The sequence below is a fragment of the Buteo buteo genome, chromosome 20, assembly GCF_964188355.1.
Source record: "Buteo buteo chromosome 20, bButBut1.hap1.1, whole genome shotgun sequence".
In the NCBI taxonomy this organism is placed as follows: Eukaryota; Metazoa; Chordata; class Aves; order Accipitriformes; family Accipitridae; genus Buteo; species Buteo buteo.
The window spans coordinates 26,533,751-26,556,252 of record NC_134190.1 but is presented as its reverse complement, the minus strand read 5'-3'; the positions used below and the strand labels follow the sequence as shown (position 1 = coordinate 26,556,252).

At 39.9% G+C, this 22,502-nt stretch overlaps 1 protein-coding gene across 1 annotated transcript in view; it reads right to left on the bottom strand.

Moving 5' to 3' along the window:
* The window catches only part of CTNND2 (catenin delta 2), a 654,700-nt gene that overhangs the window by 168,869 nt on the left and 463,329 nt on the right, over positions 1–22,502 (bottom strand). The gene's annotated exons all lie outside the window — the stretch shown is intronic.

Below are 22,502 nucleotides of genomic sequence, written 5' to 3'. Positions count from 1 at the left end.
CCACTCTGCATAAGATACTTAATTCTCACACGCCTTTTCCCTAAGAGCTATTTTCTTGTGCTTTAGAAATATTTTGACCATCTTCCATCTAGTGCTACACATACAAGGTAATAGATGGAAATTAGGGGGAAAAAGTGACTTGTGAAAAAGTTTGTAGGTTCTCTGTCGCAGTTACCATGATCACCTGGGAGTTCATTGCCAAAAAACTCACAAGAGCTATTGCAGAGTCCAACTATAACATTTGAAAAAATACTCCTGATTATTAGTTACCTTCCCAAATTATAGGGATTCTGCAGCACTGAGGCCAAGCATACATCACTGGGGGAATTCACAGTAGCTCTGCAGTCTGTCTCAAGTAAAATCAAGCATCTCACACTTTAAGCACAACAGTTCTCCAAGACATTTCATTGAAACAAGGCTCATTTTACAATAATAATGAATTACTACAGAACAGAGGTATTGTGTGTTCTCTTCTCATACGGGTTGTTTGCCAAATTAAGAATTGTCATTATAATTGCATCTTTATGAAGATCCAGAATATAAATAGGAGATATAAAAAAATGCACTCAGAATTTCATCAGCTATTTGTCTTCTGACATAACAGATGTTAACTCATGAATATTAAATTTCACATTAAATGTTTAATACAAAGAAACCATGCAGATGTAATAATAAATCACATAAGGACTATTCCAGTGAGTCTTTAGATGATATAGAGTGTTGGGAAGCTTCTACAAGAGACCTTTTGCATATGTCAGAAAGATCTTAACATTGAATTGGTATTTTGAAAAGTCAGACAACATTGTAAAAGGTATCAGGGAAAGCTAGAAACTTCGGCAGCCGAAGATGGCAAACACCCCGTTTTCTGTGTATACCAGCTTACTGTGACTCTGTTAACAGGTGAAAAGGAAGTGATTCTTTGGTTGAGCACTAATTGCTGTTTAAGAATGGGTAATACAGTCCCATAAACAAATCATAAATTGACAGAGGTGATGGAAACAATGTTATTTGATGTGTTAGCTTCCTCTTGCATTTGCTTTCTTATTGTTAACCATGTTAACACTCGTTAATAGGTTCTTCAAACATATTAGACCTGCTGCATATATACATGGCTCTCGGCCAACCAAAGACACCTTCCAGAATATTTTTTAAAATAAAAATAAAAAATGAAAACCCAAACGCCACCAACCTTACTGAGGACAAATTAATTATCCTACCTCCACTTCTAATTTATTCTCATTTTCAATCCCAGATGCCAAGTGCAGGTGTTGGTATTTTGGAGACGATACAAAATAACTGAAGAAAACAGCTTGTATGACAAGACAACGAGGAAGAACATTTGAAATGAGTTGTTTTACAGCAAATAACTATACTGCAAAGTGTTCGAACTTCTATCACCGAATTCTCTTCCAAAGGAATTTTCCTCCTTCATAGTATGTGTATTACTTGAACAGAAAACAACCAACCCAGAAGCCCGATACCTGCAGAGCACAGCACGGACCCTGACAACCAGCTCTTCTGCCTCTTCTCCTGGAATCCAGGCCAGAACAGGCAATGAGGGGGCAAAAAGGAAAAGGTCCCTTTGTCAAAGCTACAGTTAATTGCTCTGATGAACCTCCAGTCTTAACATGGTACTTACATATGAAAACAAGGCTGTGCCTACTTTTCCCCTCTGATCTCCCAGAAGAAAAGTTAGCAAATAAGTGATATATGAATACTTGTTGGAAATGATTGCGTGCGCACTGCATGTAAGTAGAAAATTAATTCAGAAAAGTAACCCTTAGCAATGAATACTGAGTTTGTCATGTAACCGGTTTTAGGAGAGATAATGAGCAAAGCAGGAAAAAAAGTTTAAAAATTTAGCCCCAGTATGCACTGTCATTTCAAGCAGATGGTCTCTAAGATGATTATATTTTTAGCAGTTTCTAAAAGAAATACGGTAGCTATATAATACCAACAAAAACTTCTGTCAACAGTTAAGGCTGCTTGAATAATTGTGATAATTTTAGAAGCCTTCAGGGCAAGAAGGACTAGTTTCCAGGGGTTTAAATTTTTCATTTGTTTTATACAAGTCTCTTATAGGTGGAAAAAAAAGCGAGCTAGAAAAACAAGAAGCTTTTTTTTTTTTTTTAAGAACAGCAAGCTTGTGGCTCTATTAACAACATTTACTTGAAAAATTGAAATACTGATTTTTTTTTTTTTAAAGTTGGCTTATTTTTGGAAAGTTAGGAAGGCTACTCAATGAAGTCAACTGGCAGAGGTCTTGAGAAGGGAGGAAGACTGGAATTTCTTGAAGACAAAGGTACAAAACTATCTGGAACATTTTGCATACATGTGGGGGGAACTTTTAGGCCATGGCTCCAAGCATACCTATATGACAAAAAATACATATTAAAATAGAGAGTCAAACAAAAATTAAGATGAAAAAACTAGTAGGGAAGGGAGGTGTGTTATAGAAGTCAAGAGTGGGAATAAACTGGGTTGCACCCTGGAAAAGTAACTGAAATTAAATAGCAAAATATCTTTACTGCCTACCAACAGAAAGCAGTAGTAGGGTCAGTACTTGATCAAGATAAGGGTCAGATTAAAGGAAGGGAGAAGGATAATGAAAATCAAATCTACGTCCAATTCTGAGGAACATCTGATATTGTGCCACGTGGAAATTAGTTAAACTGGCAACATACGAGGATCCAATCCCTAGCAAAATTATAAAGTAGAATTAAGCAAAATTTGAAACTGTAGTGAATATCCTAAATAAACACTAGCTGAGCCTGTGTCCTTTATTAACATCCCCACGCTTACAAAATCTGAGCGAGGCGATCCACACAGATGGTGAAACAAGCCAGAAGGCTGGAGTAAATCAGAGGAGGTGCATGGCATGTGATTTCTGAGAATGCTAACAAAGTATCTGTGTAGTTGATCCAAAAATGAAGAGTAAGCTAGCATCTGCACATGCAAGACCTTCTGCTATTGCCTACATTTCCCTTGGAACACCAATGCCAAAGCTGTTCAGGTCAGCTAAAGGCTTCTGGTGGCGGTGTGGGTTTCCACAAGAGTCACAGCTGTGCCACAATTTCAGCATTTGCTGTGCGCTCCAAATATTTCGGCAGGTTGTAAAAGTGCATTATTTCTAGGAAGTGTCCTCATCTGAGGAGACTGACCAAAGCACGCCAAGGTGTTCCACCTTCTTTCTTTGATGGAAACTGTGCTCTAGGAATGTAGGTTTGATCTCGGTTTGAATCCTGCAGAAGGTTTTAGCTTGAAGTGGTGACTAAGGCAGATGTTCCATGGATTACAGCAGGCTGCTGTTCCAGGGCTGGAAGAGGACCCAAAGCGGAACATGGAGTTATAGGTAAGCTGGCAATATGTATGCCTAGAGTATCACAATAGGCTACATTTTATCTGTGAACAACTGAAGAGAATCAACAAGGAGCTGGACATGAGACACAACTACTCCGAAATTAAGCAGCAGAAGTGGTAGCACCAAGAAATCCAGGCTGACTTGGGTACAGCAAGTATTGCATCGAAACCAATTCCTCCTCCTGCCGTCGTATCACATGCACATGTCAGAAAGTAAAGCAGATGCAGACTTAAAAGAGCTTGTTAGTAACACAGGTGAGTGCACTGGCTATGCGATCACTTAAAGGTGCTGCTGAATATGGAGTATGTACTGCATCCGAATATTTGCTTGAATTATGCCAAAATTTTCTTCTGCTACGGCAAATGCTGATGACACACAGAAAAGCAAAACCAAAACTCCTGCTACATCTATACCTGCACTGATTTTAAAAAGGCTACAAAATGAGTTTTAAAGGCATAGGTCTCCAACGGGTAACTATGGCTTCTACACAGCACTGGAGAAGCAGGTGTGATGGCTCTGTCCACTCTCCATCCATTGGTCACAGTGAATCTCACGAGAGCTTGGGTTCGTATTTCTGATTTACATTATTAGAGCAGAACGTTCACATCTAATCAAGCAGTTGGCACAGGCAAGCACTGACACCCAGAGCTATTCCCGTCTCAGCAGCATTCCCCAAAGGCAGTGCCGTGAAGACGCCTGCTATAAAGAACCATATGCTTGACAAAGGCTGAACTACCACCAAGCATTTATCGAAGAAAGAGAACGCACAATTTTTAGTTATATTTATTACAAAACTGTATGTTTAAACCAGACTGGTCCGTATGTGCCCGCCTGCCTTAATACGCATGCGTGTATGTTAGACAGTCTTAGACTGGTGAAGGAGAGGTTTTCATACATGAAGTGCTGCTCCAAGGCAAAGACATTACAAGCTGACTAGAAGGATTGGAAGGATACTCTTCCTAGATTTCTAACTCGTATACATTGTGGCATTGCTAATGCCAGTCTCCAAAACTTTCTGCTGAACTTCTGCCTACAGAGATGTACCATTCTGTTTGCTTCGCCCCACCCAAATTCAATAAATAAAGCCTGAAAATCTCTTTTGCCTCGTTTCTGAAAGGAGAGCTGCGAGAATGTTTTTCTGGTAGTACTAGGAAAAAAACAAACTACATGTAGCTCAGGATCAAACATGAGGAGAACTAATCAAGAGCCAAGAGAAGATCAAAGAAAGAACTATCTCCCATGTTTAAAGGGAGAAATTTACTTCTATTAAAAATATTGGGAAGGGAATATACCAATACTACAGGAATCTCTCTCTAAGGAGTTTATCTTAGTACATTTAAAAAGAGCAAAGACAAGATGTTAAATTTAACCGGTAAAAAAAATAAATACTTAAACATAATCCACAGACAAGGAGTATGATATAAAGAGGAAGAAGCCATCTAACAGCTTGTTCCCTCATTTTCTTTCTGTGATTCTATGACAGCTGGTCAAACAAAAGTGAACATGTACTTATTACACTCAATTTATTGGGAGTTAAATTTGAAGTATTTCCTTAAAGTATTTTCCCTTTTCAAACATACTTTACCATATGCAAGCACATACATAAACACAGATCGTCAGCCCCGTCTGAATGATCTGCTACAGTTCAAGAGGAGGCAGAACTGCTCTATTTGCTTTGAAAATGTAACACATGAACACTGGGTACCTTTAGCACACAATTTTGGGAAATAAAATACAGAGATGTCAATCTCTGTTCCACTTGGTTTGGAAAACCCTCAAAACCCTTCACCATATTGTCTTCTCCAGTCAAACCTGGCCAAAGAAGCGTACAACAAGCAACAACAGCAGGTTTGGGCTTAGTACAAACCCCTTAGGGCAGCAATGAACCCTCCTCAGCAGAGAGCAACCTGTACTTCTCTTTTGTCCTTTCAAGAAAGATAAACCAAACCCAGACTACTGGAAAAGTTAGGAACAAAATAATCTGACATAGTTTAGGCTAAATTTGGAAGCACCAGAAGTAAGGACAGAGAAGAGGCACCGCAGATGTATCTTCTATGAATAAAAATGTAAGTTCTAATGAAACAAAGAAGTCCATCTGTGCTGTTGTTTATTCCAACCTGAAAACCGCAGCCTGTGTGGGGTGCTCCGTATGACTGACGCAAATGCATCCAGTGTCACACGATGAGAGTAAATGTAAACATCTCGCCAAACCTGCCATTCTTGAATCTCACAAATCTTCACCATTTGTTTCTTCCTCTAATGGAGTTCTTGACACTTTCTGAAGAGCTGCTGGCGCTAGAGCAGCGTGTTTACCAAGTGGCTTTGTAACATGAAAAAAAAATCGCAATAACCTCTTCATTGCTGGATTGCTTATTTTTTTTGTTTTTAATACATGCACAACTGTAAATTTGATTTGCAGGCAAAAAATTGTATGAATGGTACAAATGGAATCAGAAAGAGGAGGAAGCATTTCACTACAGATCCCAATGATGCTTGAGGTTTGGGAAACATTTATTTCAGAGCTTGTCAGCATTGAGCAGGCAAACTTTAGAGAGAGACACTTGGCCCAACAGTTACTGATTTTCATTTGAGTAACACACCGGGCTGACTGTGACCTGTTAGTATGCGCAGTGTTAGGATATTATCTGCCATACTTGGCCACACTTTACTCGATCAATAATTTCACTGATGCAAATGGGCAACACTTTGCATTCTGGCAATGTACTATTTAAATATTTCAGTGTATAATACATGAGCAGTCAACAACATTTGACTGCACTTCAATATACACTTTATTTTTAGCTCAGCATGTAGCTTGCATCTTCCCTAGATTTCAAACTTAGCACAGCTGAATGTAAAACAGCTGTACAAATGTTTGGCAATCCTGCAGAAAACCTGATTGCTGCTCTTGGGTTATGACATTTTCCTTGGTTTACGCTTCTATGTGGCTTAAACCAGAACCACCATGCAGTACTGCTTACACAGATTCATCACAAATGTGGTTTTTACAATGTATTTGTGTCTGCTAACGAGGTGCAGAGGAGGCTGTGCTGTGGCAGGCGCGCGGGATTCCTGCCCAGCGCTGCCAAGCCGCGATGGAGATGCTCAGCGTGTCCCAGGTCTTCACCAGAACCATAAACCTTAGGGCTCAGGGCTAATCCAGCACTTCAAAAAAATCACCTCTCCGATACAGCAATGGGCTAAAACTGACTTGTACAATGGCAAATATACCCTCCTGCGGTTCTGCCTTTGTGCCCTTTATGTGTTCTCCAATAGGGCATCACTTTTCTGTTTTGACCTTACTACCTGTGATTTAGATTTTAAAATAAGAAAACCATAAGAAATGAGCTTGTGAAGAGGCAAGATGAGAACTGCTTCAGCATAACAAAAATGGTCTGGAGCTGAACTGTCTGTAGATTTCTTGAACATTTTCACCTTAAGAGGAAAAGATTTTGAAGATTATACAGTTGAGTAAAGATTACCTGACACTGGCCCACGTGGTAATATTTACAGCTCTAGGTTACTGCCTCCAATTCAACATGATTACATTCAGAGTTACAAGCATTATCTCCTCAAGGTTACCCTGATTTCTTTTACAAATGTCTTTTTAATTGAAATGTATTTATGAACCTTTATGAAATAATCTTTCACGCTATCGGTACTGATCTATAAATATTTAATTCCCTCACTCCCAGTGAAAAAAGAGTTGCCTGTGTCCTGAGGTAGCCATAACCTGCTGTAGCTGGTATAATTTTATCTCTCCTTTAGACTGTGGGGTTAGGAGCAGAGAAAAATTAGGGACTTCGTTGCTTTAGGACATCTTTAATTTTGCCATTTTTACTATTTGGTTTGTTTAGTGTTTTGTTTGTTTGTTTGCTTGTTTTTTGTTAGAAAGTGGCATTTGTATTTTGGGGCTGCTGAGCTGAAACAGTCTTGAAAATCTTGTTTATCTCTTCCTCTGCAGGCATTTGCATATATAGGGACTGCTTCTGCAAAGGCGAGTAAGAGGCGAATTAGGTAAGCTATCACGAAGTCTTTAAGCTGCCTAATTTATCCCCTTTCTCCCTGCAATGCATAACATTTTTCTGACCCCCTACTACAGATGGGCCTTACAGTAGCTTAATACATTGCAGCTGTGAAAATATCCCAAGTTAACCCTTTCCTGAGACACCAGCTTACGCTTGCTCCTCTCCATCTACAGGAGTTCACACTTCACAGGGAAGATTTCAGAAGGTTGTGAAATGTTGTTCACTGGCAGAACAGCTGCTACAGATGTGTATATGTTTTCCTCATAGATCAGAAAGGTGGAAACGTAGACAGGAGATTAAAGCAGTAGACAGACCTGAGGGATTCCACAGCCTTGACTCTGTCATTGACTTACTTTGTCAGACACAGTCATTTACTTTAATGCCTTTCTCTGAGGTTTGATAGATTCTCTGTCTCTGGAGACCTGTAAATCAAAATTGTCTCCTTTTCTAGAACTAGTGTTCCCATTCAGAGGCTCTTAAACCTTTCTGTATTTCTACAACAAAAGAAAAAAGCTTTTGAGGTCCTGCTTCCATCTGGCCATATAGAAACGTATGCCTTCTAAAGAACAAACATTACTCCACAGAACCCTGAATTTCCTAGGAAAATGGGAGGAGCACTTTAGAGAGGAAGATACTTATTTTATTTCCCTACATGCGTCATAACACCTAACCATTGCAGCTATAAAAAAAGAGAGCAAAAAACAGCAGGAACACTTTAGCATTAGCCTAACAGCACCAATGTTAACAATTCAAACCACGCTCATCTGCAGGAGAGGAAGCTGGCACACACAATACTCCCTGAAAGTCTCAGAGCATCCACGGTATTTTTTGAAATAACCAGCACCACGAGAGTTCCCAAAAGGTTTTGGTGCACTCCACCTCTCTCGAGTCAAAGCTTTTAATGCCACATTATTAAGCATAACGAGTTTCACGATAACCGACGTGACAACACATGGATCGTCTCTTCCTGTTGCTCTCTTTGCCTGATCAAGCTTCTGGCCCCAGCAGATCTCCGGAGTTGCATGGCAGTGACAGAAGAACTGCTTCTGTGCTTTTCCAGCAGGGACGACTGAAAATCAAGCTTTTTCAAGCTTGGCAAAATAAAAAAGCAATGAAACTGCATGTTTCCGTCCTATCTGCAAATAAAAAGCTTGGGCAGATCGCCATCTGGGTAACCTGCAGACTGCCATGGGAAAGCAGGGACTGCTCCCACCAGAAACCGGGGATTTTCTTTGCATGCAAACAGCAGACAACGGGAAATGCCAACGGTGCATACGGTTTAGCACAAGCTGCAGAAGTACTTTTTACAGCTGCGGTGGGGGCAAGAAAAGGGCGTCCATCTGAAGTATTAAAAAGTATTAATCCTAAATATCTCATGCTATCTCATTCCTTAGTGATCACTCCATCGAGTACACTACTGGCTTCCTTTGTTGCTGCGAAGCAGCAACTCTCACCTTATCTCCACACGTAGATGCCCAGGCATCGTTCTTATCTGTGTAACACTTTGCAGCACTCCCTGTCTTCCCCAGCACAGTAAACTCTTCAGAGAAGACATTCTTCTGATGCTTAAATAATGAATATTAAATGATAAAGGTGACTCAAAATATCATACAAATTGATAAGCCCCAGAATTTGCCAAGAAACACCAAGTCTGGAAAGCCAAGAGAAAAAGCCGCATAAATGTCTAATACTGAATTAAAGAAACACAAACAACAAACCATTCTCATCTTCTTTTCTTACAACTAGACTCCTATTCAATCTTTTAGAGAAACAGAGGAACTAATTCTGTTCATTAAAGTTGCAAGCTGTACAATTCTATAAATGCACTTGAATTTGATCTTCTTGTCAAAGGGAAATACAGACTAATGGCTTTTCCTTGCTGCCTTTATTTCGGTTTTCATTAAGCATGAAAAAACTGACCTCCGGCACGCTAGCTTGATGCATCTCAGTGTACAACCACCAAAACAATGTAATAATGCAAGATACACTTGACACTCAGGAGACAGAAAGTTCATGGGATCAATAACGAGAGTCAAATTGTTAAAAAATTGCTCAAATGGAAAGCTGTTGGATGGAAGGAAAAATATCCACCGGTAATGAGTAGTGACAGTCAAATATTGCTACTCCCCACCACATGCTTTTCATCTACTTCAAAGCACTGTAGAAATTCTAGGGAACTCTCCTAATGCAGATATCATCATCTTCATGGCAGGCACGGGTAAAGAGAGACAGTGCTTACATGCCTCTCTCACAGGGGAAGAATAAAAAAAATTGGCAAAAGTTCGAAGAGCCGCTGTTAAATCCTCAGCCCTAGTTTTCAACTCTCTGAGCCAAATACACTGATTCACTGTTAGCTGACTGCAAAAGGTTTTCAAGAATATAAAAATGCAGAGGATCTGGTCAGCATTTCAGGGGAGCGCAGGACAAGAAGAGACCTTCTGGGCCATCAAAGCCAATTTCGGACTGCCAAGTCACCCGCTACTTGGCACGTATGCTGCAGCATACATTGCTCAAGCTAAAGATGGCCTTGTGTAGGGAAATTTTAATCAACCTCAGATTTTGTTGACCCTAACAACAGTTTCAGTTTGTAAATGAAAAAAAAAAAAAAAAAAAAAGTTGTCACATATCCATTCAGAAGGAGTGCTTTTTGCTGTTGTTTCTAACAGGGTATTTCAATCTTGTCCTATTCTACTCAAAGCACCAACAAACATAATACGTATCCCACTTTTCAAAGTACTAAATCAGAAAACAAGGCTGTATTTCTGCACTTGCAGGGGGAAGTAAATGGAGAAAGATGGTTTCGAGCTGGGTATCTAGCACGGTAACATCTCTCTTCAGGCCACGGGATAACTCCAGAATGACCCAAAGCCACCAGAAGACTGACGAGCTCATCAACAGACAGATATGATTAACAGAAAGTACCACCAGTGCTCTACAACACCAGGGAAATCCACAACCCTCAACTGCTGTGTCAGCGGCAAAACCAGACCAAGAACAGCACGTCTTACCTAAAAAAACAATGCAAAGGCTGAACCAGAGAAAAAATATTTTACATGGACGATACTCAGAGTTTAGTGCAGAAGAAGGCTGTAGATTTTAAATAAACGTAAAATAGACATCTCATGTATATTTGATAGTTTTACATCAGTAAAATGCAACTCACAGGAAAACATCCTTTGAACGGGGAAAACCAGTTCCTCCCTTAGCTGACATCCTATCAGGTTACAACTGGGACATGACTTTTCTATCCTTGACAAAAAGAATGCGGCTGCAGACTGTTCTGCACAGCACTTCTACAGAAATGTTTCCAGCTGAACTGTGAAACACTGTATATATCTAATAAATCCACTGCAGAAAATAATCATGCTATTGATTCTGGGCAATTGCCCTTATTAACAAATGAGAGAAATACTGCCAAGGATCTGTCATTTAGAAATCAGAATCAATATCTTAAAGAGGGTTTTGAAACTTGAATATATTAAGGGAAAGTATGTGCCTCAATCTATCAAAAATCTTTCCTCAGCCTGTGGAAGTACAGCTGCATACAGAAGAAGGACGGTACTCGTGTGGTACTTACTTGTATGGTACTTATTTCCATGCAACATGTTCTGGGTGGGATTTTTCATCTGATACACTGAATTCCAGTGTCTGTCACCTTCACCGATCCAAGAATTTAGCTGGTGTGTGATACCCTGCAACATATTCTGCCAACCGCAAGAAGTACGGACTGTGAATTGCACCTTTCCCTTCTTCATCTCAGAGCTGATTCCTTTCCAGACTTTGGGTAACCTCGTCCCCCTAAATTTCCTTATTGAAGCTGAAAGGACAACGCCACTGCCTCCGACTTTGAAACTGTCCTCTTTGTGCTCAGCTGACAGCATCGACTCCAGCTATAAAACCCTCCGGTATTTACATCCTATAGCTCTAACATGAATGATCGCCTCAGCCATCAGCCACCGACCTCAGATCATAGTTACATACAACTAAGCAACTGATACCACAGTTGTTTATAAAATAGATTTCTGGTACGTTTAGAATTAAAAGTAGTTTAAACTGTGGTTAAAGACTTGAGCATTGATTCTGCAGTATGCGCAAGTCATGTAGCACGTGTACCCTATATGAATCTATTCACTTTTGAGTAGATTATCACTTAAGAAATTAGATTTTGCTCTAAAACGCTCCCAAAAATGAATAGTGGGTTCATTTGCTAGACTGATGAAAACTATAATGAGAGGTGGTTCCCGTCATCTCTATCAACCCTCACTCACAGACACTGAACCCATTCCGATAACCATTTATTTCCTTCCCTCTCCTCCCCTCAGACAGATGCGGATCAGGGGCTGGACAGCATAACCTGCGGTACAGAAGACACGAGCATGCTTGCATGGAACAGACACAAGGACTCTCTGTCTAGGCTGGCAATCAACTCCCTGTCAAACACGATACAGAAGCAGCCTTTGATTTTTTTTTTTCTCCCCTTCCCTTTCATTTTTTAATAGCCACTTATGTCTGCAGGCAGAAAAAATATGTTTCTTACACATGCTTAATTTTACATTTCTGGTCATTTTAGGACAAATCTGTATGATTTTGAAATTCATATTTCAAATTGCTGCTGCAAATTTCAAAGTCAAGTTGAAACACCACAAAGTCCACAGATTTTCAGCTGTGTTGTCTGCACAAGGGGAGCCTGGGAGTGGGAAAAGTCTGAGATATTTTTAGGTCTGTGTCAATACTTGCCATTCATAAGTTTTCTTCTAATGGCAAATACGAATTCACATAGGAGCCGGTGTTCTTGATATTTGATAAAAATGAAACTGATATCTATTTTCATTAAAACTCAGTTTGGAAAAGCTGTGGAACTGTTCTGTAACAGAGGATATTATATCTGGTGTTATTTATTTATTAGTCGAGAAATCACTGTATAGGCTATTGAAATGATTTTTCTCCATTTCATAAAAGTATCTCCCTCTTCTAGGTTTTTTTCATTTGAACAGAAAGGAAGGTGATCATACAGCAAAGCTCTGTAGGCAACATTGCAGACAAAGTTCAGAGCCCATCACACTTCAGTTTGAGATTGCACTTTTTAACCACTACTTTAATTTATCCTGAAGTCTCTTTCACTCCTAAGTCAATAAAAGAAATATTATGCTCAGAGGTGGCCTATAAAGAATTTCTATATATGAATTTACATGCACAAATCAAATGACTGTATTAGATTTTCCCAGAAGCTGATGCTAATTTACATAAAGGAGAAGTTCTGCAGCCTTCTATTCACACTCGGGAATGTCTGAGACATACAGCAAACATGGGTATTTTTGGAAGACACAAAATTACATGTTTGTTGGCACACTCCTCAAGGCTTTAAGTCTTCCAGATAGAGGTCAAGTAATTCTGCGTTCTTTGGTTTTCAGTACTTTATCGCAACTATGCACCTGCAATATTCTAAGTGGTATTTAGTGTGTAGAGTGTCCAGCGTGTAAGTGCTTAGCTCTTTCGCCCCTTAAAACATACTAAACACAAATTTCAGCTTGCTGAAAAATAGCTATGCACAGCAAATAAAGTCTCTACCTTCATTTGCTAGGTAATGAGATCCAAAATATTTTACCTTTTGTGGAGAGCACAAGACACCCTGATGTAATCACTTTAGTATGAATTACAGATATGTTAACTGTCAAACTGTCAACCATACATTTTACTTGTACAATGTATATTTTAAGTAGAAATAAAGTTAAGTGTGTTAATTAGCTACTTGTGCCCTTTGTAATTTCAGAATAGGAAAACTCAAAAAATTCCAGCAAAACAATAATTAAAGAGAGATTCAGAGTACGCATCCTATTGGCTTTACAATATATCCATTTCTCAAGCTTTTGTATAACTGATTACATCTTTTCTTTTTTTTTAACTTCTGTGAGTAAACAGCAAAACTAATTAGCTGCACACTATTAAGTTAATGCACATTTATCTACAACAATTCAATTCTGACTGTGAAATAATCTTTCTAGCCCATAATTACACTCCAGCTTAATTAGCATAATTTCCGCAGCACATTCTTCAATAAAGAAGCTGACATAAGGGTGAGTCTTAAATACCAAGGATGTTCTAGACAAGCAGAAAAAAGGAGACGGGCAGAGTGGCATTAAACACCTACTACATACATTATTAAGATAGTACACTTAGAACACGAACTCAATACTACCATGACCTATCACAAGCATCTGAAGATGCTTTCGCAGAAGATAAGCAAAACACTAAAGGGCTTGAGAAGTCCCTCAGCCGCTTCACTAGGAGCGGTCCCAGGTCCTTCGCAGCTCCTTCATCCCGTGCCGCTGCCGCTCATCCCCCTCACCGAGGGCAGCCCGCGGGTTGCTCGTCGTCATCCCACCCAGCGCACTGGCTTCCTTCAAAACGAAAACGCACGTGGTCTTGCGTGTCTTGCACTAATTTCGGCGCGGGCCGTCAATTCCCACTGAAGAGGAAAAAAGGCAGATGGGTCTCCAGGCTCGTTGAGTCTTCAGTTTGCTGGTGAGGATTTAGCAACGAGAATCCCAGTTAGTAGCAACCGGGTCTCTTAGGGACGCTTTATTCCCTGGTACTCGGGCTGACGACACCGAACGAGTTTTCTATGGGCCAATGTGGACAACGCGTACGCAGAGGGACGTGGACAACCCGAGAACTGCTGTGCTTGATGTGGAGACGGAGTTTTGGAGGAAGGGTCCTGCCTCCCCGCAGCGACCCTCTGACTCGTCTTGTTCTTCTCGCGCCTAAGCCCGCAGTACGCTGGCTGGCAGCGTACGTCACATTTATACGTCTGGGCTATGAAAGGTAACCTCGACTGTAACACAAACAGCCGCGAGCCTCTCCTGACAGTCAAGAACTAAAATGAAAAAAACCCACCTGCTCGTGTCTTCATCTAACTGTTTCTAAATAATGGTAGTTTAAAATGAACTGTTATCTGAAGGGCTCTTGGGTTCTGTGAAGGATTTTGACTAAATATATGCTGTTGGTGATGATGTCCTTGCACTCTTCCACAGTTACGAATGGTATAAAGATAATTTCACCTGTGAAGGATTACCATTTATTGTGTGAGACGATGAAAGACACTGAGTAAGATTTTCAAAATCACCAAGGTGATTTAAAGCCAAAGTCCTATTTTCGTGTAACCTCATAAAGGATTTTAAATTAATCAGGTTTCCAAAATGCCTAAGACTCTCCTGAAAATGTAGACTTCAGCTTTTAAATCACACAGGCACTTTTAATAACTTTACTCGCTCTAATTAACTTTTTATTTTGAGGTTAGTACTATTAAGCAAGACCAGGACCAAAACGATCTCTGCATACTAATCCGTCACTGACTCCTGCTGCTGAAATGTAACATGTGAAGAGATGTCCTAAAAATTCACCACAAATTCAGAGCAATGGAAACCGATAAATCAGTTCTTGGAGAAAAGCAAATCGGCAATACCTATTTCAACTTACTGCTTTCTTAGGAATCAGTACAACCAGGCAAACTCTGCTTGATTAGAATTTAAGGTAAGGAAATACATCACAAACAAGGTTATAAAATAACTTTTGTTTTTATTCAGACGTATAAATGATGCATCAACTACTGTCTCCAGACTATATAAACAGGCCCAGTTCAAGAGGTGTCAAGAGCACAAGGAAAACTGAAGCTGCTCCAGAAGCTGCTCTGCTGCTCGTTCTGCCTTCCCCCCCGGGAGCGATGCAATCTGATTTTTGGCCGAAGCGGGGAGAGAGGCAGCGAGGAGGCCACGGCAAACTAGTTCGCACCTGCAAAACCTGCCTGGCCGTCGAGCCCAGGGCTGCTTAGGAGGACGGTCCCGGGACGGGCATCTTGTCGCCCGTCCCGAACCAGCACCAGCCAGGTCTGCTTCGGGCCGCAGCTTTGCAGCTCCCACCGGTTTGCAAGACGAAGCCAACAGCGGCCAAGCCGTTTGTAAAGCCACCCCTTCGAACTGGAAACTAAAAGTGAGCTTGTCAGAAGCCAAGTAATAACCTTTTCTAGATGGTTAACTCTTCTTGTTACAGTTAAGACCAGAATACACAAGCAGTAAAAATAGTCCTAATTTTCAACAGACTTTAATTACTTTTGCTAATAAAATTTCACTTTAGCTATCTGTTTAAAATCAGGTTATCTAAAAAGATACTAAGGTGGCCAAGATTATCAAAAGATGCCAATGATTTTGGCCGCCAAACTACAGGGGCCTGGTTGTGGGTCTTTGTCAAACTGTACACCCCAAATTAGCGCACCTAAAATTACTAGCCAATTTTGAAAATCTTGGTCTGCTATGCTTGTCTTCTTCTTTCTCCTTGACAGTTATTTAGCTCTGCCAATTTCTCCTTCCAGAGCATCAGAGCACTGAGAAGAGAAGAAAGAAATTCAGCTTCAGCCTTCAGTCCTGCTGCTTGGAGTCAGGAGATAGAGTTATGGCTTGAAGACATGAGATAAAAGCAAAGCAATATACTCACAGCCACAAACTCAATGAATTAAACTAAGAAAAAAAACCCCTGTAGGTCAGGCAGAGATCATGCAGAGTAAGCACAGCAAGAGACAAGGAAATGGGAGGCATAAATGCATTGTTATCTTTTCCATGTCATTTCATCTCTCTATATGTCTGGTTTGCTACCTATATAAAAAGGTCCTTCTGAAAGGCTCTTCTGAAAGATTTCTGAGAGCTTGCTATAAAAATCACTAACTCCAGGGCAAAATGTTATTACCAGTGCTGCCATACAGGTGCAGAGTATCACCGAGACTTGGATGGTTTTAAAGAGGGTAAAGATCTAAGACAAAAAGAACCATTAGGAGTACAACGTGTTAAGCAAGCTCTGTGCAAAAAGAAAATGAGAGAAGCTTAGTAAGAGGCAATTTGTTTCACATGCCCAAAGAGGTTCTGTTTTTCATTTATGTTGTCGGGTGTTCTCCTCTTGCCGTAAAAATTGAATTTCCTTGAATAGGTTCCTCATATCCCTGTATTGAGAAATGATGCTGATTGGAGAATATATACACAAAACATATCTAAAGAGAGGCTTAAAAAAAATTCCCCAGTTTATTATAAAATAATCCCTGTGCTTGCAGCTGCAAGAATGGTCAATCGCAAATACTCAGGATAGCGCTTAATAAAATGACACCTTAAGTCAGCATTTTACCTGTTCTGTTACCAAGTTGTCAATAAAATACATGAATGCCTCTAACAGCTGAACTCTTGGGGAGGTTTCACGACTTTCAGCAAGTTAGGCTTGCTCTTGGTTTTTAATGTGATAATGGAATGACTCCTCGACACCGAGATGTGAAAAGGAAGACCCATCTGCCTGAAAAGTTGGATTTTACTTTACATACTCTCAATGGCAATTTTATGACAGATCTTGAAGGAGTCTGGGATGTGCAAACAGTTTAGTCAAGTATTTATCTGATACCACTCACCAGACTCACCGATACCTATCAGTCTTCATTGCCATCTATTCAGCTCATTTGTTTACCAACTGGTATACATCTAAATACTATTCCCACCATCTTCCACAGAAACACTTTCACCATCCACTATAACCAGGTAAGAAGCTTACGTTTCTGGAGAATGCTGCTAGCCTTGGCAGTGATCTCTTTCTGGGTCAACGAGGGATAATAACATTTTGAACTGTCAAAATTCTAGTTATCAACATGATTGCTCAGCACTAGACTTACTTTTCAGACATTTGAATTTTTATGTATTGAAGCCATATACTTACATGGCATGTTTTATTCTATTCTAAGTGATAACAAAATTAAATTATCAAAAGAGTTTCTTTTTTAATTGAAATTCATTGCCGAGTATTTTATTAATTGCAATTTATGTGTTAGAGATTGATACTGCATTTTGTCCAATGTACTTTTTTTCATAAATGGTATCTGCAAGCATACAAGGCACAGCATCAGACTCTCAGGGGCCTGCTTCGTGGGGAAAATACAATGTCAATGAGGGAGAACCAGAAACGCGATATGTACTTTTCTGTTATCCTGGAGAAGACTTTTGAGAGTTGGAGATCAAATACGCTGCGTGCCTATTTCATGAGTAATTAACCGATCCTGGAAGGAGGACACAAGTTAGAAGCGCTCTGGGGTATCGATTAAGAAGTAACACTAAACCAGGAAATAGGTAACTGAACTAATCGAGCCATTTTCAATCTTCTTTTATTGACAGTTCTGGTAAGTAATTGTTAAGAACGCATTTGTTACCACATTAAACCTGCTTCTGTGTCTTTCCAAAACTATCTTCAGTTGACTGTAAAACTCATGAGCCAAAGAAAGTTTCCCTAACTTTAAGAGTAAATTGACAAACTGCAGGTCTACCTTCTTCCTACCTTCTGCACATTTCAGAGTAAGGATTTTAAGGAAAAAACTGCTCAAAAAGGTAAAGTTATGAGCCTTGCACATTTAAAACATACCCACTGCCTGTTCCTTTGGTGGGTTCCCAAATGCCCCTCATCTCCAGGTATGACTGACCTGATTGACGGGCAGTTCCCTACACATCGAAGTGTTAAATCCCAGAACTATACCATAGTTTGCTGTGATGATTCAGCATAATCTAACCAGTCCAAAGCCCCATTTGAACTCAGGAGAAGGCAACGCTCAGACGAATTACCCTCCATGACGACCTCACGCCATGGGAACTGCAGAGAAGAGGAGAAGCCAGCCGGGAGCCTGCCCAAGCTGCGGAATGTTCCTCCAGAAGGAAACCTGCATCTGCCCCCTCAAACCACGACTGGATCAGAGATGCACCGACTGAAGTAGCTGCTGAAAAGATCAGAGCAGTTTCAGCAAATCCCACTTTGTAGAGATAACAGCTCATGAAATTTTAAAGAGTAATGGAATTGCTCTTTAAAATAAAAGAAAAAAAAAAGGCATGGCACCCACCGCTATGTAACACCAAAGCTGCAGAATGTCACATCTCTCCCTCTATTCTAAAACCTTCAGAGGTTTTCTAGAGTCATGTAAAAATCATGAGGTGTTTTTAATGTTTGTAATGAAGTCCCAGAAGTTAAAAATCCATGAGAATTCAAACACTTTCTAGAGCTGTAATGGAGGTAGAGTACTAAGTAATAATGATGAATATTTTCATGATGTCTGATTTGAACCACACTGCATAATGATGTCTTAAAGCTCACCGTTGCAGACACTCAGATGGGGTATCAGAAGCGAGTAAGACCATCCAGCACACAACTGAGTGACAATGACAGTGGTACACCTTATAAAACCTTATGGTTTTCTGTGAGATTCATTTGGCAGTGCTGGAAGCTAAGGACTAGCCAAAGGACTATACAGGAAAATTAAACAATGACTTGCTTTCTGTAAAGACTTGGCTTAAGGTATATTCAGAGCAAGCTGGCCTTCAAGTATCTGTTGATACCCAAATTCCCATTTCAAAGGTAAGCATAGAGATGGTAAGCAGACAAAACCCCCCCCAGCTATTCTCCCTTCCCCAAAAGACAACAAAACCCCTATATAAGGACCTGCTCTAAGAACATTGTCCTACCATTGGTAGATGAAAGGACCTGGAAAAGACAACAATACATTTATGCAGAGCAGGGAGTTACCAGATTTTAACTCCGTAAGATCGAGTGAGAGACGCAGTGATTAGCTGCAGAACACTGCAGTCCTGGGACAGCTTTCTGAACCACGCAGGCGGAGGATGCCAAGGTTGCACCAGCAGCTCCTAAGAAAGCGATGCCAGAAAACATCCCCAAGGAGCACTGAAACGTGCAGCCAGCCTGGAAAATACGTGCTGCATGAAGTTTTCTTTAGTTAATCACTAGGATTTCTGCATTTCCCTATGACCTTCTACTCCAGCTTTTAGTCTTTAAACAGAGTATTTGCTTTCCATACAGTAGTCCTGCTACTGTTTTTATTTCCGTAAAGGATGCGAAAGTAGGAGAGATCAGTTTTCTTCTCCTTTAAATAGTGATCGATCTTAGGTACAGATAGAGAAAACCTTAGAAGTTACAGACACTTCATTCTTTCTTTCTAAAATCTTTCCACGCACATTGAAACCGACAATTAATAGTGGAAATTTTGTGGAAATACCAGTATACCAGAAGATAATGAGGTCCAACTGTCTAGTCAGGCACAGAAATAGGGGGGAAAAAAATACAGCATCACCAGCTTTGCCATCAATTAGCTTTAAAAAAGCAGAAACCTGCACACTGGAGGTTAAGCAAAAGAAGAACAAAACCAAAAGATGTCTTTCTGCACCGTTCAAGTGGACCCTGCAGATCTAAAGTTATTCTAACATATATTTAACATGCCTTTTCTACTTTATGAGAAAAATAGATGTAAAAACATTTATTTTAGTTTATATATGACACTGATATTCAAACACTTTTCATATTTTTAAGCTAACTCAAGAACAGAGAGTCCTCTGAAGTGGATAAAAACCAGCATCTAACACATACAACACGGCAGTTAAAAAAATAATCTTTGCAACAGGAAGGAGGTCAAGCTGATACTACCATTGCACAGAAGAGCCGTGTCCGTACAAAGCATCCTAACACGGGCTGTTGACACTCAGGAACAAGAGAGCTGTGTCCTGCTTCACAAAACAACTGAGTTAAGGACAGCCAGTTTTTGGAAGGATGCCACAGCTTTGCATATGCAATATTTATTAGGGAGTATTCTGAATTTGGAATTATTTCGACTGTCTGTTGTTGATACAGCACGTGCTTATATGAGTTTTCTTTTTTCAATGAGGAAACAAGAGGAATAGCATATGCCATTAACACCGCTATATTCAAATTTTTCTTTCAGACTGTACGTTTGTGGCTGTGACCATGAATTCAAAGCAGGTTTAAGACACTTGCATAGGGAGCTATTTAGCTCTTAAATGTTTCTTAGCCCTGGCTATATACGAAGCATAAATGCAAGTATTTACAGTTCTTGGTAATAAAGTGAAAAGTCTGCCCATTAAATTTTTTGTTTCTTTCTCACTGTAATAAAATAATATACAAAACTGATGTAATTAATACTTCAGTTCTTAAGAAAAAAATAGTAAGATTTTTAAAAACATTAAGTATAGCACAGAAGACATCAACACGTTTTTATTTGAATCAGTGCAATATAGATAGCATCAGTCAGTCACAGTATGGTAACCACTGAACTCGGCAGATTTTAAGCTTCTGACAGCTTACCGGGTATTTTTCTTAACGGAACTTCAGTTCAGTTCAAGTGTTTGGCCACACGGCTTTTTTGCCACCCAGTGCCAAGGAAAATTTGGGATCAGCGTACGATGGTAAAACCCGCAGTGGGGTAGCTGCTGGCATTTCGCCTCAGTGGGGCAACGGGTGTATTTTAACTCCCAGAGCTACTCAACGCTGAGCACACACCATTTGTGTGCAATGACATTCTGTTAGCAAACTGCACTACTGAGCAATCCCAACTTTATTAGATTCTTAAATCCTAATTTGTTTCAGGTTGACATGACATAGTATGTTTCGGCTCCTGCTGTTAGTGATATTGTTGCAATGAAGAAAAAACCCCATCTGTATCTTCCCACACAGTCAATGACTGTGAGAATCTGTGTGCTAATGGATTTTTTTGCTGCTCTGGAGTGTGAAGACATTAAAATTTCTCTCTACCACAAACAGCATGAATGAGTATTTAGATTTTCTAGTAGGGGTTGGGGTTTTTTTTGGTAGTGCTTTCATTGTACAAGCTTACATTTTATCTAAACAATTATGTTTTTCTAAAATCTTCAGTCTTATCCTACATTTTTAAATGTCTAATGCTGCTGTGGATCACGTAGCTGGGTCGTTGTACTTGTTTATAAATCAAATATTTGAAGTTTGACTGGCACTGTTGGGACAGTATGGGAAATGGCCGTTGGTCATGGAGAACCACAGATGTGATCTGAAAGGCTATTTGGGGCCCACTTGTTAACATCATTTAGGGCTCTTAATGCAAAAACTCAGATGACAGATGTAAGGACTAACACTTCCATGGAAGAAAGGACACCATGTGGTAAATCTGGATAACTGAATTTAATAAAAAAGGTCTAACTTTATGAGTGGAAAGACTCTTTAGTAAGAAAATATGGCTCAGTGGTGGGTTAGATTTTAAGAAGACTTTGTGAAGTCTACATACGGACTAAAACCTTAGTTTTGACAACAGCAGTAGCAGAAGAACGGGCACTCTGTGATTCTCTTGATGCATGACATAACACCTTTTGCCTCTAAAAATAATAGGAAATATATAAATTCATCCACTGCTTATTTTACTCACAAATGGTAATATTAACCCACATTACGTTCAGAATGATGAAATGGTTGTCATCAAGGTTTTTGGCTTGAAGATCTCAGTTACTTCAACAAAACCAAGATCTCTGACTGCCTATTCTTTGGAAGTTTTCAGTAGGAAGGTCTGATGAAGAGAAAGAGACCTGCAACAGGCAGTTATTATTGGCAAATTCAGGAGGCAATTCAGGATTTACTATCTGAAATGCTAACAAACTTGCTAAGCTAAATCAAAGCTGTCAAGAGCGCCATGCTGAGTTATATGTTACAAACTAGGAAAAGCCATTCTCGTCAGGCTAATGGTTCATCTCGGCCACCCCTTCCAAGCACCTCCTCCTTTTTATTGTTGTTATTGGCCACTGAACAGCCATTTTAATGGAGCGACCCATTACCACCACAAGATCCTTGTTCATGCCTGGTATTGGGTTAAAACGCACCGCTGTGTATGTGAAGTCATGATTTTTAACATACATCACTTCATATTTACCCAAAATTAATTTCATCTGATTTTGGTGTGGCACCACAATTTTTTTTCTTTAAAAAGCGTATTTACTTTCTCACACCACATCATACTAATAGGTGAGCTCATCACTTCTGTTCTTGATTGCCACTTCTATTAGTTTGATGCAAATGTGATACAGATCTGAGCTGCCTAGACCTACTTTGAAGCCCGTTTAGAAAACAGGCATCCCATGAGAGATTTTCTGGGGGCTAAAAGAGCAACACCATAGCCTTCAGTTTGGCTCTTTTGTTTCTGAGTGCTCTTACTACTCTTGAATGAACATTATCTAGTCCTGGCAGTTTGTTATGCCTAATTTGGTATTTGCTCCCCAAGTTTT